At 47.3% G+C, this 13,604-nt stretch overlaps 1 protein-coding gene across 1 annotated transcript in view; it reads right to left on the reverse strand.

Annotated features, from left to right (window-relative positions):
• Positions 1-2,494: 2,494 nt before the first annotated feature.
• The window catches only part of JDP2 (Jun dimerization protein 2), a 73,601-nt gene continuing 62,491 nt past the window's right edge, over positions 2,495-13,604 (reverse strand). The window contains exon 6 of the transcript XR_006604370.1: positions 2,495-3,545. The gene's annotated coding sequence lies outside the window, so the exon portion shown is untranslated. The remainder of the gene's footprint in view (positions 3,546-13,604) is intronic.

A 13,604-nucleotide genomic window follows, 5' to 3' on the forward strand; every position in this document is an offset into this window, starting at 1 on the left:
ATAGAGTAACTTAACAGCCCCTGTGCGCCCATTATCGCCCCCAACATATGTCTAAGAAGATACAAAATTCTTATTCCTCTTTCTTTCTACTGGTCAAGGTAGCTTTCTTGGATCCATGAAGACATATGGTAGGATTAGGGTTAGGGGCTGAGAAAACAGATGGACCTGTGGGTTTTCCAATTTTGTTATTGTCTAAAGATTACTATGAATTTTTTTTTTTTTTCTGGAGAGAGAGAGAGAGAAAGAGTGTGAGCAGGAGTGAGAGGAGCAGAGGGGGAGGGAGAGACTCTTAAGCAGACTCCAGGGGCACGTGGGTGGCTCAGTGGGTCAAAGACTTCTGCTTTCGACTCAGGTCATGATCCCAGGGTCCTGGGATGGAGCCCAGCATCAGGCTCTCTGCTCAGCAGGGAGCCTGCTTCCTCCTCTCTCTGCCTGCTTCTCTGCCTACTTGTGATCTCTGTCTGTCAAATAAATAAATTAAAAAAATTAAAAAAAAAAACATTTAAGCAGACTCCATACCGAGTGCAGAGCACAACACAGCTCTGAGATCATGACCTGAGGCCGAATCAAGAGTTGGACACTTATCCCACTAGGCCACCCAGATGCCCCAAGATTACTTCTATTTTATTAAATATTTTATTTATTTAGTTGAGAGAGAGAGAGACAGCACGAAGAGAGGGAGGGATAGAAGGAGAGGAAAAAGCAGGCTCCCCACTGAGCTTAACCAACTGAACCCCCCAATTGCCCCCCAAGATTACTTTTAAAACTGCATCAGATCAGGGCGCCTGTGTGGCTCAGTGGGTTAAAGCCTCTGCCTTCGGCTCAGGTCAGAATCCCAGTGTCCTGGGATCGAGCCCCACATCGAGCTGTCTGCTCCGCAGAAAGCCTGCTTCCTCCTCTCTCTCTCTCTGCCTGCCTCTCTACCTACTTGTGATCTCTGTCTGTCAAATAAATAACTAAAATCTTTAAAAAAAAAAAAAAACTGCATCAGATCTCTGGTTCAAGATGGATTAGCCCACATGCTTGACAGGAAAATCCCACTGAAACAACTTGCAAATGACTTACTAGTGTGAGCAAGAGATATCGTAAAAAGGACTCTGTAGAAGGTGACAGACCAAGAAATACAGATTTCAGTAAAATGTCTAAAATGATGAAGGTCCAAAATAAAAATACAAGTAAAAATTGGGAGGTGGGGGCAGGGGAGGTGGGGGGGCTCAGTTGGTTGGGTGAATGCCTTCGGCTCCGGTCATGATCCCAGGGTCCTGGGATCGAGTCCGGAGTCGGGCTCCCTGCTCAGTGGAGACTGCTTCTCCCTCTGCCTCTGCCTGCCACTCCCCCTGCTTGTGCTTTCTCTCTCTGTCCAATGAATGGATAAAATCTTTAAAAAAAAAAAATCGGTAGGTGGGGAAAATGAGGTAAAACATAACCAAATTAAATTCCTCAATATTCAGAGTGAGGTGGGGGGGGTCTTTAAATAATGTCTAAAAGAGATAAGTTGAGAAAGAGAACTACAAACATATTTTAGAATTCTGAATATAATCACCCGAAGCACAAAGCCCAAACACGATTTTAAACATTGGCTTCTAGAGAGTAGGTCTAGGAGTGTAGGCCTGGAGATTCAGTAAACTTGCACATTTTCTTTATCTTTTTCATAATTGTTTGAAATGTTTTACCACATCCGTAAGTCATGTTTACAGTAGTTAAAACCAACAGCAACAGCAACAAAAGTCCACTCTGGTAATCTTGGGGACAAAGTTTCTCCTTTTACCTCCATCCAACAGACCCACGAATCCTGTGGCCTCTCCCTCCTCGTTCCCGGATAGAAGGCCCACCAGGGAGGCAGACAGCGACTGGGCTTACAAGGTGCCCTGCAGTTTCATTTGTTAAAAATCTTAGATTTAGGGGCACCTGAGTGGCTCAGTGAGTTAAGCCTTTGCCTTCAGCTCAAGTCATGATCCCAGGGTTCTGGGATCGAGCCCCACTTCGGGCTCTCTGCTCAGCAGGGAGCCTGCTTCCCCCTCTCTCTCTGCCTGCTGCTCTGCCTACTTGTGATCTCTGTCTGTCAAATAAATAAATAAAATCTTTAAAAAAAAAATCTTAGATTTAACTTTTTACTTATTTAAGCAGAAAAGAGAACGGTGGCTGACAGGGAGTGGGAGGAGGGAAAGAAGCACGTTGTTCAGTGGGTATCAAGTTCACGGTTGTACAAGATGAATAAGTTCTAGAGACAGGCTGTACCACGTAGTGCCTATAATTAATGAGATGGTGTTGGGCACTTAACAACCTGTTGAGGGGCGCCTGGCCGGCTCAGTCAGTGGAGCGTGCGACTCTTGATCTCGGGGTTGTGGGTTCGAGCCCCACACTGGGTGCAGAGATTACTTAAAAATAAAACCTTAAAAAAAGAAAATTTGTTGAGAGGCTATAACTCCTGTTAACTGTTCTTAACACACACACACACACACAGAGCAAAAGGACACGAGGAATTCTTTGGAGGACAAATAGGTTTATTACCTTGATTGCGATACTGATCTCACGCAGTGTATACATATGTGCTAACTCATCCAAATGTATACATTAATTATGTGCATTTTTGTGTATCAATCAAACCTCAACAAAGCAATAATTTTTAAAATTTTTTACCATTTAAAGTATTTATTTATAAAACTATTTTATGTCCTACAGTTCTGAGTAAATACCATCACGCCTCCCTTTTTCCCCTGACTTGTTTTAGTCCTGGCTTGGTGAGCAGAACCTAAGAGGACAGCAGCTTGCGAAGACACGGCGACAGAAGTCGGGGATCTAAAATCCAGTGTTTGGAGCTTTCTACTGTTGGGAGAGCCGCTGGGGTTGGGAATCCTCACTCTCTGGGGTCTGCATTGACGTAACTGCTAACGGAGGAAGGTTCTTCCGGGCTCGTTTCCAGTCTGGAGAGTAGGGATCCTAAGAGCAGCACCCCTACTCCCGTGGGTTTGCAGGGGGAGTTAGAGGAGAAAAGGACTATAAAGAATTTAGCACAGTGTGCCATTCCTCCCACGTTGGTTATGCTGGTGTCATTGTGGCCTTGTTTAAACCTCGGGGGTTGTCCTCTGCGAGCCCTTGTAAGCCATTTCATCTGGAAGGAGCTCTGCCCCAAGGACAAGAGAAGGCTCCAGTGCCTCAGAAAGCCCTCACTCTTGGGCCAGAGGCAAAGAAAAGGGGAGGTCCACAGGAAGAGATCAGCCTTGGTGAGTTCTGCACTTTTCTGTTGACCGCGCTCAGGCCATAAGGTCCAAATTTCAGTTACCTTCTCAGAAAAAGAAAAAAAGCCCTGTCTCAGGGGTACGCTCATCCAGGAATTCAAACTGGGAATCACCAGGCACAGGGTTTTCTAGAAGCCTAGGCTGTTGCTCCTGAGGTTTCCTGATCTGAATCACCCAGCACAGGGACTATCAGCTGTGGCTGTGACTCAGGCCACCGCTGCACATCTGGCTGATTCTGAGGAGGAGATGGTGGCCCAGACTCTTCAGGGCTTCCGATCACATCTGCAGAGCAGTTCTCCACAGGCCCTGTGGGGTGGGGAGATTATGTTAGAATTTCTGTGTGTATAAAAAAAAAAAAAGGTAAGAAAGAAATGAAGAAGCTATGATCATATTTAACATATGAGTACTTAACATATTAGTATAAGAGCTAATATCTATCTTGTCAATAAATGTACACGTACTGTTTCAGAAACATGTATGTTGTATGTCGATGTTATAAATATGCGTAGACATCTTTCAGATGCTCAAAAATATCGAACAGATTGGGTACACAAAGCGGTTTGGAGACCTCACTCTGCCCATCACTCTCTTGTCTGGCAAGCTTTCTGGCTGAAGCCTGGAGACGTCACGCACCGGCGGCTTTGGACACTTGTCGTCCTTCTCAGAAGCCACCATTGGGTTTCTCAACACTGCGCTTCTATACCTGCTGTTTCCTCTGGGTTGTCCGTTACGCTCTCTGGCCTGACCAACTCCTGTCTGCTCCTTAGGCCTCCGCTCAGTGGTCATCCTCGCTAGGAAACAGTCTCTGACCCACCGGGTTGGACATTCTTCAGGGACCATCCTTGCTTGTACCTTTACATCTCCTGGTTATGAAGTTGTATCCCCATGTCCGTCTCCCTCACTAACTGGGAGCCAGGAAGGTCTTACTTCATCTCTGTTCTCCAGGACCTAGTGCAACGGCTGAAGTGACCACTGGGGTCTCTTCTCTCCCATTCATGCCACCGTGAAAACCATTGACTAAAAATCTTTACCTCCCCCACCAAAAAAAATATGAATTAACATCGCTGAAGTCCCATTCCTTTTGGAGACTGGGTCAAATTGCCCATCACCAGGCCTAGGGTCTCCCTTTAAGAAAAAGCAGAAAGTTCCCCTTCAACTACATGCCCTATTTCCGGACTGTGGTTCCTCCAGCACAGAGCATAACCAAGGACTTCCCCTAGTGGCTCTGTGAGAGACCTGGCTGAGTGAGCTCCTTCTGCAGAAACTCGATAACATCAGCCTATGGTAAGGGTTCCAGGCAACAGACTGCCCTTCTCGTTTGACTGGAGGATGTGCCTCCAAAGGAGGTGAAGGCCTCCTCTGGGCAGGGGTCTCCCCAGGCACAGAGCAGCTGGCTTCTCAGGGTTCTCTCCGGGGTCTTAGGATTTCTCCTTGTTACTGTGCCCTCCGCATCTGCTTTACCTCCCCCCTCTGCCCTGGCCTCCTCCATATGCCTGAAGATGGATGGTTCCCTGTACCCAAAAGAGCCCCACCTCAAGTCATCAGAGGAGGCTGAGGAGCCCCTCAAGTCACAGTTCCAAACCAAGAAAGAGAGGCTCTCTTGGGTCCATTCTGAGTCCAGAGCCCACTCCTGGGCCACTCAGCCGCTCACAGTGGGTCTGGGATTGGTCTTACAAACATGGCTGCCGGAGGCTGGATCATTCTCAGAGATTGTGGCGAGGCACACCCTCTCAAAAGTACCAACCATGGGAAGTAAAGAAGGAAGCAGAAAGGAAATAGGCTGAGTCTCTGTTTGGTGCCAAGCGTGTCAGCAAATATCTTAAAACGAGGAGTCAGATCTGAGAGGATGTGAAGAATCGAGTCTCATCCAGTTCCCCAACTGTCCCTTTGTGCAAGCCCCATACCAAGAACCTTGAAACGGGGCAGAAAGTGGAGAAGACAAATGCCTACCATTGAGGAGTTAATGGTTCAGGTAGGAAAAGTCACAAAGGAGCCTAAACTGGCATCAGGAAGCCCGGCCCCCCTTCTAAGACCACCCATGACATTCCCTTCCATTCCTTCAGGCCCCGGTCATTCCTCCTCCTCAGGGAGGCCTTCCCTCACCACACCTGCTGGGGTAGTGTGGTATGACAGAGAGAACCAAGGACTAGAATCAGTCACCACCAGGGGCCTGGCTCTGCCTCTGCCTCTGCCTGTCACCAACTAGCTGTGTGACCTTGAGGGCACCATTCGTCCAGCCTCAGTTGCCTCCTCTAATGGGCTGAGGAAGCTTGAGTAAAATATAAAGCCTGTGTGACACGGTTGTTTCTCCCATTGACTTGTGAATTATTTCAAGCTGAAAAAAATGTAATCCGGACGCTGGTTAAGAGCATGGGCTGTAAGGATTCCGAGGTCTCTTCTCATTGCAGAATGGTCTAGAATGGACTGACCTGCTATCTCCTGTGGCATCCCAGGCTTTGCAAAAGGAGAAGGCCTCCCACCTCCAGGGCTTTCCCACACCTGGGAGCGTATCAGCTCTAGATGACGCACATGACCTCTGGCTATGCCAGGACTTCAGCTGGCATTACGGACAAGGCATTACCTATAGCTCTGAAAGACGCAAGCCTGCAGCCTCTGTTGCTGGTCCCAGGATGGTCCCAATTGCCAAACTTGGAATTATAATGTGGAAGAAATCCCATCAAGTATATCGCATGTCTGTTTGGACCATTGTGGGACCGGAAATCTGCCCGTTTCCATTATTTAGTGTATGAAGAAAGATGAGAACAGAAGCCCTAAGTATTTTCCAACGTCTTGATCGTTCATACAAGAAGAGAAAGAGGAGAAGGGAAGGGGGTTGGTGAAGGGGAAATGGCCGGAGGAGAAGAAACAGGCAAACAGGGAGATGGGGACAGGTGAGGAAGAAAAAAATGACGCTGATGGGGTGCCTGGGTGGCTCAGTGGGTTAAAGCCTTTGCCTTCGGCTCAGGTCATGATCCCAGGGTCCTGGGATCCAGCCCCGCATCAGGCTCTCTGCTCAGCAGGGAGCCTGTTTCCTCCTCTGTGCCTGCTTCTCTGCCTACTTGTGATCTCTGTCTGTCAAATAAATAAAAATCTTTAAAAAAAAAAAAGAAGAAAAAGAAGAAGAAGAAGAAGAAAGAAAATGACACTGAAATTAGAGACAAAGAAAGAAAGCAATCACTAAGAGCCCGGTGCCAGGGCCATGACTCTAATCCAGCACCAAGCCTCCCACACCTGGGTCTGTGAATACTGATGATGCCGCTGCTTTCTGTGCCCCTAGATAAAATCTCAAGGTGTCAAATGTCACATGTCTGCAAATTGGAGCCTTGAAAGTCTACTCGGAGGGGTATCAAGAAAGGAAACCCTGCTACCTTGAGATTTCAGCTATCTCTTATGTCCATCTATGCACAGACTTCATTTGAAATTGTGTTAAATGAAATCAAGAAAGGTTTACTATAACCACCCCCCTCCATAAAAGGGGGGGTTGTGGGGGAGGATCAAGAGTCAGACGACTGAATGGAATCACAGCTGCAACACCTGCCAGCTCTGTGACTTGGGGTAAATTAGTTCATGCTTCAGCACCTTTGTCTTCCTCACCTGAAACCCAAGGATATTTCCAGTGTAGATGTCATGCAGCCGCTGGAGGGTTCCGTGAGATTTTGCATTCAGTGCACTCAGGGGACGACAGCCACTGCCATCGTGAACATGACCACAGGCAGCATCCTGTCTCTCCTCTGGAGTTGACTGTGTGGCCCCAAGGGCAGGGCCCCATCACGGTCATGGCGGCATTCACGACACTGCCGGGCGCAGCCAGCCATAGGGTGTCCATCCTGTGAACTGAACTGATGAGGTGCTGGACCAAACTGCTCGCCCCTTAGAGCCTCTGATGTAGAATCCAAGGGGATGAAGAGTTGTTCTGACATGGGACCAGGTTCGAGAGCCCATGTCCAGTGACCTCCCAGTTCCCTCCCCAAAGCCAAGGGTAATTTAATTCCATGATTGGTCAGTTTTGCAGGCCGCATGGCTGGGATGAGAGAACCGAGTCCGAGAGAGGAGACTGGTTTTGTCTGGGTTGACCATTTTGAGCCTTAAATTCTATATCTATATGTGGTTTCCTTTTTTCCAATAGTCTCCTGGATATATGCATTCACCTGGGTAGTGGGGAAATGCAGCACCTGATGAGGTTCTGGCTCACCAAAGCCACAAATGAAATCAGAAAGAGCCTCCACCAGCCCGTGTTCCAAGGCAGCCTCTCACCTACACAGAGGGGCACCCACTCAGACTTTCCCAACGCCATCGCTTCTCTGCAGTGTCATAGACAAAGCGCAACACTTGGATTTCCCTGCACCAACGACTAAAGGTCACGTCTCCAGGAGCACACAGTGAGTGGGTGGCTGCCCTGAGATTGCCAGCAGGCTTTAATTTCCTTCCCAGATTATCACAGGAGCAGGGAGACTGGGTGGTAGAAGCCACCTTTGAAGAAACGAGCATGTCCTACTATCGTCCACTCATCCACACAGGCCGAAAAGGCCTCGCCTATAATGAGGGTCCCCCCCGCTACCCCCAATACAATCTCCCCAGGTGACTGTATGAGTGTGAGCATGCACTGGGTCTCCCAGGTACCAAAGACTTAGATCCATGCCAGTCTTTAAAGGCTAATCATAACAGATATTTCCCTGTGACCAGAGTACATAAAAAATAAGTTGTTCCAATTTTCTTTATCGCATATATCTTAAAAAGCTGAAAAATTCTAATAGTACAGAAATACCAGTATTGGTATTAGTAGAATGAAAACGAAACCGATGCTTCCGGAAATAATAATGGCGGCTACCATTTGCTGAGCACCTACTATGTGCCATGCACTTTATAGTCGTGATCGCCTTTCAGGCTCTCACCCGTCCGCGTGGTGGGGGCTCTGAGAATCCTGTGCCACAGATGAGGAAACTGGAGTTGCCTGACATCACCCAATGTTGAAGGAAGAAAAAGAAAGTTAAGATTGTAAGTGCGGTTGGTCCGTGGCGAGCACAAAGACTAGGATGGAGGAAGCCCAGAAAAATGAAAACCGTTGATTTGATGGGATGATAAGTTCATGGGGATTTTTTTTTTCCTCCTTGGCCAACATCTGTGCTGTGGTGTGCCATACTGAGGAGAGAGAAATCAGTGTAGCTGTCTCGGGAGTGATGGCTGGGAAGCCTGTGGGAAGGGGTCGTGGGCTGTTCATCTGGTGACAAAGGCCCCAGCTGCTCGTTCCCCCAAGGCCACCTCCCTGCACTTTCTCAGCATCTTTGTCGATTGCTGAGTGTATGGAGGGACAGTTTAGGGGAAACCCCTTCTCCAGCTCAGATTGGCTTTGGTTCTTTTTTTTAAACTTACTGCAAATTTGTTTCCTTGGAACCTGGAACCTAGGGGGGTTTTTCCCTTCCCTTTTATGAATCAGCACAGAACTGGCCTATGTGGGCCAGAGAAGCTTCTGGAATATAAACATTGCTGAGGTCCTACTGCTCCTCGGCCTACAGATTCTCCCTCCTGCCTTGGATTCACTGGCTGGGTTTCAGCCCAGGCTCCCAGCTGCCTCCTGTCCCCAGAATCCCAGGCCCAGAGACGAGCTCCTACACCCCTAATCCCAGAAGCAACCTGCAGTGACGCTGTAATACACGTGCCTTCTGAAGGGAGAAGGCAGCAGGGAAACTGTGGTCCCCCTCTCCCAAAAGCTCAGCTTTCCCTGGGAGTGTCATGAGAGATACCCTGTCCTTACCTCCAAGAAAAGCCCTAAGCCAAGTGGCCCCAAAGTCCATCCCCTACCCCCACCCTTCCCCCGGCTCCAGGTCCCCCACCCCTAGTTGGTACCGAGAGCAGTAGCCCCATACACTTGTCCTTGTTCAGGTGTCTGATATAATACGTTGTCCCCTGGGGGGCATTTTGTGTCATCGACCACTCATACCCACCAGGGGTCTCTGCTTTCAACGAGCCTATTTCATAGATGAGCTGACGGAGGCTCAGAACCATAAAGTAACTTGTCAAGGTCACCAGCTGGAGGCACCAGGCCGGGATTCCTGCCCTGTCACCGTGCTGGGCTATCCCCTCTGTCTTGTTAACTTGAGTTTTTTCATATAAGGGCAGTTCTACTGGATTTGTGGCTTTTGTTCATGGATATAACTTTTTTTAAAAAAAGATTTTATTTATCTATTTGAGAGCGAGAAGGAGCACGAGCAGGGGGGTGTGGAGGGAGGACCAGAGAGAGAGAGAGAGAAGGACCAGAGTAGGGAGCCCAATGGAGGCTCCATCCCAAGACCCCAGACGCCTAACCCACTGAGCCAGCCAGGTGCCCCGAAACTACCTTCTTCTTAACATCGGGCTGCGGGAGGGGATTTGTAGCACAGGAAGAGGAGCAGGGATGAGCCTGAGGGCTTGGAGCCGAAAAGGGTCTTGGAACCCCGGAAAGAGGGGCCGTGAGTTAATCATAGTCCCTTCTCAATCCTAATCTCAGCTATAGGCCAGATGCCCAGGGACAGTGAGGGGAAAAGGAAAAAAAAAAAAAAAGACCAATGTTAAAAACACTAAGTTTTGTCCCAAAATAAAGACTTGGCTTATAAGGAAAAAACCCTTATCTTGTTATTTCCAGAGTCACCTGATTTTCAGTGATCTATGATCACCTGGACTGGTTTTTCTCTATGATTCAAGTTTCTGGGGGCAAGTGGATAGGATATAAATCGTAAATAAATAAATGTGATGCACCATTTTATCGTGAGGGTGGTGGTTTGTTTCCTAAGTTCAAAACCAGGCCCCATAGAGTACATGTACTGGAACTGATTGAGGGAAGAGACGTCGGTGTGGGGCCATCCTCGGGGGCAGGTGCAGAGACACAGACAACCTGTGACCACATACGGTGTCTCGGTTCCACTCTTAAAGTACAGATGCCCTGACCTCAACCTCAGAGGGCTTTCCAGCCCTGTTCCCATCCATGGTTCTGAAACTTACTGGTGACCACTCCCACCCACATCCTCTGCCTCCCCGGCCACTGGCCCCAGACGTCATCCATTCAACAACTATTGAGCGCCAGCTGTGTGCCAGACTCCGCACAAATGCTGGCAATTCAGCTGTGGTGGAGACGGGCTTAACCCCTGCTCGAATGAAGCCCCCAGAAGAACGGAAGGATAGATGAGTGAATAATCATTCCATGCAATGGAATGCCTCAGGAAAGGAAGTCTAGAAGAGGGGCACCCAGGCCAGACCTGAGGGGTCAAGATTTCTTAAGAGGGGAATTATAATTTAAACCCAGGTCTCACGGCTGTTCGACATATGCATGGCAGAGACTGGCAGGCAGGTCCAAGTTCCGTTGCCTTCAGGTGTGGAGTCAGGCTACATTTCCCAGCCTCCCCTGTGGCAGAGCTGTGTGTTAAGGGACTACAGCCGGAGTCAGTAAGCATCACCATCTGGCAGGTTCCATGTTCTTTGCTCACTCATCATCTGAATGCAGAGGATTCCAAAGGCTCCCCTGGAAGAACAGGACCACTACACAGGAGGAGCCTGGGTCTCGGACTCACCATGGGGAAGGCCTTTCCACCAAATGGGAATGTCCTCATGACTTACCCTACACATGAGAAATAAAGTTTTTTTGTGTAAAGCCATGGGTGTGTGTTATAGCAACTGGTATCACCCTAACTTATAATCAAGCAGGATTGGGGGATAAAGTGTTCTAGGAAAAAAACTTAGTAAAAACAGCCTACCCTTAGGAAGTAGCAGTCAACCAAACAGAAGGAAGGAACACAGGCTCCAGGGCCAAACCAATGGGATCGAACTCAAGTTCTATATTTCCTAGCTGTGTGATCTTGGGTGAATTACTTAACCTTTCTGAATATCAACTTCCCATGGTTGTAAAATGAAGATAACACCTTCCTTGAAGGATTGCAGTAATTATTAAATAGTACCTAGAATGGTTCCTAATACAGGAAAGGCTTTCCAAATAATCCTTTTCTCCTAACTACATGCATTCTTAGAATGACGTTGAAATAATAATATGCTTTGGTAACTGGTAATGGTAACAATAATAATAAAACATTTATTGAGAACTAATTATGTTCCAGGAACTGATCTAATCGCAACCCTCTGAATTAGTCACTACTTTCCCCCAATTTTACAGATGAGGAAACTGAGGCACAGAGATGTTAAGTAACGTGTCCAAGGTTAACAGATGGTAAGTGGTAGAGCCTGGTAAATCCAGGCAGGCATGGTTACAATTCCCTTGTTACAGCTGAACAGCACAGTGACACAATTTGCTTAAAGCCACATGGTCTCAAAGAGTCCCACGTTGGGGGCCTAACTGCTTGTGATTCTGGTGGAGAACAGAGCAGCCATCTCAGACCATGAGAAGCGCCGTCCTTTTGCAGGCATGCGGGTGGCTTTGATAGTCATGATGCTGACCAAAACCAAAGATGGCTTTTGTCAACTGTAAGAAAGTAGCAGGTGAGCACGCTCAGGGTCCTGGCCCGTGGAGAAACTCAAGCCCTCCGGCCATAAAATAAAGACCAAAGGACTTTGGTTTTTTTACAAAAGTGACATTTTATAATTTTCCTCTTATTTTCTGTCAATTCTTCACATTGGGAGTGATCATTTTCTCTTTATAATACCTTTTTACTATTCAATTCAGTTTTGTATTCCAAAAAAAATTCTAGAAGAGTTTTAAAACTTAGCTGGGGCAAACTTCACTGACTTTAAAAGGATGTTCAACCTTGGGGATGGGGGGGAGGGGACAGTTCTAAGAAATGGAACTTGAGAGGGCAAATCTGAAGTAGAAGTAACAGCCCAGAGGCGCCTGGGTGGCTCAGTGGGCTAAAGCCTCTGTCTTTGGCTCAAGTCATGATCCCAAGGTCTTGGGATTGAGCCCCGCATCGGGCTCTCTGCTCTGTGGGAGCCTGCTTCCCCCTCTCTCTCTGCCTGCCTCTCTGCCTACTTGTGATCTCTCTGTCAAATAAATATATAAAATCTTTTAAAAAAAAAAGCCCACCAAAGGATGGGGGTTGAGTTGGAGGTTTGTTAAACTTGCTGAGGTCCCAAATAACCACCAGAGGGCAGCAAAGGCATTGGTCAGAGAAGACAGAGGCTCCTTTGAGGTTCTTCCAACCGTGGAAGGATGGAAGGTGAACAGGAAAAATGAGAAAGGGCCTCCTCGATCACTCAAGGAACATTTCCTAGATTCGGGATCCTAGCCATCTAAAAGAAAATTGGCTTTGAACTTGCTGTTCAGATCTTCTAACTAACGCATGGTAACCGTAGAAAAATTGGAAAATACAGAAATATGTCAAGTAAACCCCTGTAAATGCCAACACCCAGAGAAAACTACAGTTATTTTTACATTTAAAAAAAATTTTTAAATTTAAATTCAATTAGTTAATATGTAACATATTATTGGTTTCAGAGGTATAGGTCTGTGATTCTTCAGTCTTCTGTAATACCCAGTGCCCATGATAACACACACCCTCCCCAGGGTCCATCACACAATTACCCCATCCCTCCCAACTCCCTCCCCCCCAGCAACCTTCAGTTTGTTTCCTATGATTACGAGTCTGTCATGGTTTGTCTCCCTCTCTCATTTCGTCTTGTTTTATTTCTCCCTCCCTTCCCCTATGATCCTCTGTTTAGTTTCTTAAATTCCCCATATGAGTGAGATCATATGATAATTGTCTTTCTCTGACTGACTTATTTCACTTAGCATAATACACTCTAGTTCCATTCACGGTGTTGCTTTAATCAATATCCTTCTGGATAGATGTAGAAATCAATGTAGATTTAGATGCAGAAACACACAGAGATTTACATATTTTTTTGGCTTCATGAAATTGATATCAGTATATACACATTGGTTGTCCTTTTCTAGAAATTCAACAGCAGCAACAAAATGTGCATATATATATATATATATATATATATATATACATAGATACAGATATATAGAGATAGATAGATAGATAGATGGATGGATGATACGGCATTCTCTTGTCCAAATGTCTGTCGCTTGCTCACCTGTGAGCCCCTGGAAATCCAGCCCCCTATATCCAGACAGGGGATGGGGCACAGGCAGGTGAGGGCTGGCTGGGCAGGAGCAGTGTCCTCGGAGGTCACTAGCCACTCTGCTGGGTCTAAGCTCCTGCAGTTTGGTGGGGGGGGGGGAGTTGTGGAGTTTTCTAGCTAAAAAAGGCTTTACTTAGTGAGCAGGTGCTCAGAGTTCGTTAAATTTCATCAAAATGAGTCACACTGAAGGTGTGAAGGACTGAGAGTTTTAAGGAGTTACCACTTCCTGCTTCCACACCAGCCCCGTGTCCTTTACCCCAGACAGAAGCCGGGCGGCCCTGGGAGTCCAGGCAGCAGCCA

This window comes from Mustela putorius, unplaced genomic scaffold, assembly GCF_011764305.1.
Source record: "Mustela putorius furo isolate JIRA1106 unplaced genomic scaffold, ASM1176430v1.1 tig00000129_pilon_pilon_pilon, whole genome shotgun sequence".
Classification (NCBI taxonomy): domain Eukaryota; kingdom Metazoa; phylum Chordata; class Mammalia; order Carnivora; family Mustelidae; genus Mustela; species Mustela putorius.